The 4,353-nt window shown below is 38.3% G+C and overlaps 1 pseudogene; it reads right to left on the bottom strand.

Annotated features, from left to right (window-relative positions):
• Positions 1–965: 965 nt before the first annotated feature.
• Positions 966–2,284, bottom strand: LOC121388435 (annotated as a pseudogene).
• Positions 2,285–4,353: the final 2,069 nt, after the last annotated feature.

Below are 4,353 nucleotides of genomic sequence, written 5' to 3' on the forward strand. Positions count from 1 at the left end.
ATAAAATGAAATTTAACCTAGTACACATATTAGAACAATCAGAAACACGTTTAGTATACAACCACTAATATTTTATGCAAACAAATATATTTGATATGTAATTACAATCGTTAAAGTCTCCATTAGTCACTAAGATCTTTAAAATTGCAACAAACTCAGGAATGTCCCTTTAAATTAAGACTGAAGCAATGAAATCCAAACTATTCTGCTGTACAACAAACTGAATGACAAACCAGCCACACTATACTTGCAAAAGTAGGTCACAAATCTACCATCACAAAATACGTTTGACGTTTTGTCAATATACTACCGATACTGTCAAGAAAAGACTAACATTAAATCAATACTGAAGCAATGACATCCGAACTATTCTGCTGTACAACAAACTGAACGACAAATCAGCCACACTATACTTGCAAAAGACATGCTAGAAATCAAAGTTATGTTTTGACGGATGCCACCGGTGGGGCAGGATATCCTCAACTTTGGCGAGACACCTAATATCATCACTGTTTTGACAGTGATTCATGAGTGCTTCTCACCACAGCTGTTCTTATTGCAACGGTATGTTGATTTAGTAAACTAGCCTGTGAGTGGCAGTCCTCGTGGTGATACAATCATGAAATGTTCAGTAAAGAATGTCCTTGTGAGTGGCTGTCCTCCTGTAAACGAGGCACCAGATAGAGATTCCTGGAATCAACCACTATTTATTTAGCCAAATGTCTATTTGACTCTGCATTGTGCAGAGATACGGCGTTGATCACGTATTACAGTTTGGTTGTTCAGACTGACAAGGTTCTCACTGCTGTCACGAACCACTGCTATGCGCTTTTTCTATAGGTCGAATGCTACTCCCAAGGACGAAACATCTTTATTAGTCCGCCTGCAGGATTGTCATTCCCAAGGTTGGTTCATAAAATATTTCACTAAGACAATGATCAACAACATGCCACTTTGATCTGTATCTAGTCTCTCGGAATTGTTCGAATCTTGAAAATGTTTGTACATTTGACCAACGCAACGTCTCCTTCCAGCGACGGAAGTTTTTTGTCCTCAGCCTTTACAAACTGAAACTTCTGAATCATGTTTGAAATGAACAGAAACAGCTCCATTCTTGCCAAGGATTCCCCAATGCAGTTTCGACGCCCAAGGAAGAAAGGGATAAACTATTCTGGTTTGCTAAATTTTCCATGCTCATCAAGAAACCTGTCTGGTCTAAACCTCTCTGGATCTCCCCAAACTTTAGGATCTGAAAGACCTGAACCAAGGTTAGGGATTATGATGGAGTCCTTAGGGATGTTGTGCCCTTCAAAAGTGGTATCTTCTGAGACACTACGAGGAGCCGCTAAAGGTAAGATATCACTGAACAGCAACGTTTCCATAACAGTTGCCTCGACGAAAGGAAGGTTCATTTTGTCTTTCATGCAGACGAGGCGACTACTTCCCACTATTCTGTTTATATCTGTAAAACATCTATCCTGAATGTCTGGGAAATGAAGCATGTACAACAAAAACCATCGCAGTGTAGTTCCAGTTGTGTCATTTCCAGCCGTAAAAAGATCTGAAATAGATCTACTAAGATTATCTCTGTCTACGCTAGTTGTCGTCTGCCTTTGTGATTCTTTTTGCTTAATTTCCTTGATATACGCACTGATCAAATCATATATGTTATCTTCATCATAATGTTCCAAATGTTCTTGTATAGCGGGATTTATAAATTCGCGTTCGACCATCTCTGCATTTTTAATTGTACGATTGATCTTTAGCAAGTCTCCGGGTACAAAACGCAGCAGTGGCACAAACTCCGCCCATGGGAAAAGCGATATATCTTCTGCCATTAACTTCTAAAGTTTTATGAATTTCGGAGCATTGTATTGGAACCTTTTACCAAACACTAAGGTGCAGATTACGTTAGGGACTGCAGTTTGTACTAGATTATAGATATCAGTAACTTGCCCTCTTCGTGTGGTTAATTCTTCCAGAAATGCAGTTACTTCCTCATGAATTTTTGCTTCCATAATGTTTCTACCCATACCCAAATTTCTCAGTGTTGCAACGGCAAATTGTCGTTGTTCTTTCCATACGGTTCCACTGGAAAAAATGATTCCCGTTTCTCCCCGAATAAAAGTTTGGACATACATGTAAGGATGTGCTGTGAAGATATCCCCTTTGATAACAAACGCTTCTTTCAGGTTTTCAAATCCGTTGACGACTACGACCAAACGGTTCCCGAAGTAAACACTGAAAACGTCGCCATATTGTTTTCTCATTTTTTGGAATGATGTAACAGGGTTTGCCCCGATCTGAAGAATGTTTCCGAGGATGGGTGGGGTGAACAGAGGACCTGGGTCTTCGTGTACACATCCACCCAAACAGACAAAAAAACGGAAAGACAAGGCCAATGGCCATATTTATTGTTGAAGTTCCTTCCAGCATTGCAACTGGGTTTTTTTTTTATTAGATCTTTGTTTTCGATATAAAACAAACCCCACAAAAAATCCTTATTTTATATAATTGGTATTTACTGTGTGTGTTTGTGCACTGTATAACGGAGGCAGAAATTGTGCTATTGAAATCTTTTCATAACTGATAAATGGTTTGTTCTGAACATTGTTCAGAGATAATTCTCGAAATGTAGATCACACCAGAGATAGCTTCAGTAATATTTCGGGTCTCACATAAAAAGAAGCAACAGCAACGAAAACAGTGTCCACACGTTTCAAAAATCTCTTTGTAGGTCAGAATGTTTGATAAAATCTCTTTATACTTCAGAATGTTTTGTGTTAGAACCACAGGCAATAGGAGGAACAACAACAGTGTCCAACTGTTTGATAAAATCTCTTTGTACTTCAGAATGTTTTGTGTTAGAACCACAAGCAATAGGAGGAACAACTGCAAGCTAGATTATTATTATCAGATAATTATCAAAAACGTAGACCACGACAGAGATGGACTCAGTAGTATTCCAAGTCAAAACGTTTTGTACTTTAAAATGTTTTGTATTAAAACCACTGGCAATAGCTGAAAACAAACTGTCAACAACACACAACACGTATTAGTTTCATTTTAAATACATATTTATATATATATATATATATATATATATATATATATATATATATATATATATATATATATAGTAGTGTACTTTGGATCGATACGGTAAAACCACGTGTCCATGTTGGAGAAAGTTTCATTCCAAATGAGCAGATGTTCTGCTCGTACATATTTAAATCGGGTAGTTACAAGAATAATTCAGTAGACTGTATAATGATTTTTAGCGTTTCTTTGGGGACCAGTACCTGTTAGTCGATCACAGCATCAATGATGACTCAACTAAATATCCTTTGGACTTTTCCTTGTGCAGAGATACGATTTTGATATCGGAATACAGTTTTGTCGTTCAGATTTTCGTCAAGCATACATTTGTCTGTAATTTTGAACCTTTCTTTTAATACTGTTAATATAGCTCAGTTGTAGAGCGCTTGCCTGTCTGTTGTTGGAGGAGAGATCGCCCTTGATGGATTCGATCAGAGCTCTGCGACTGGTGTATCAAAGGCCGTGATTTGTACTACACTGCCTGTACAGTTCACCAGTGTCAACACCAATCGTATTATTTCAGTTAACCTGAACGATAAAACTGTTTTTCACAATCAAGACCGCACATCTGCACAATACAAGAGTTGAATGGGCATTTGACAAAATAGTAGCTGATTCGATGACTTTCTGTCTAGTACCTCGTCTGGAGGAGGACAGCCACTCCCGCGGATATCCTTTAATGGACAATGCAACATTCCTTATCCTAATCAAAACTAGTAGCTCATGAAGTGGCGACAGCGGGTTTCCTCTCTCAATATCTATGTGGTCCCTAACCATATGTTTGACGCCGTATGCTGTTAATCGAAAAGAGTAGCCCATAAAGTGGCAACAGCGGGTTTCCTGTCTCAATATCTATGTGGTCCTTAGACATATGTCTGACGCCATATAACCGTAAATACAATGTGTTGAGTGCGCCTTCCTTCATCAATGAGTGATAGTAGTAGGTGTTCGCAAAAGAATAGAATAGAATAGATGTTTAACAACACCACATCACGAATTGTTCGCGAAAGATGTGTTACCGGCTCCGCCAGTGGCAACAGTCAACACATAGGCGTCTTAAGATGAGAGTAACAGAGGGAGCAGTTATAAAGTGAGTTGATTTATCAAAGTTAAAGTTTGTTTTGTTTAACGACAACACATTGAGCACATTTATTAATCATCGGCTATTGCATGTCAAGCATTTGGTAATTTTGACGCATAGTGTTAGAGATAAAACCCGCTACGTTTCGATTAGTAGCAAGGGATCTTTTGTAT

Source organism: Gigantopelta aegis, chromosome 14 (assembly GCF_016097555.1).
Source record: "Gigantopelta aegis isolate Gae_Host chromosome 14, Gae_host_genome, whole genome shotgun sequence".
NCBI lineage: Eukaryota > Metazoa > Mollusca > Gastropoda > Neomphalida > Peltospiridae > Gigantopelta > Gigantopelta aegis.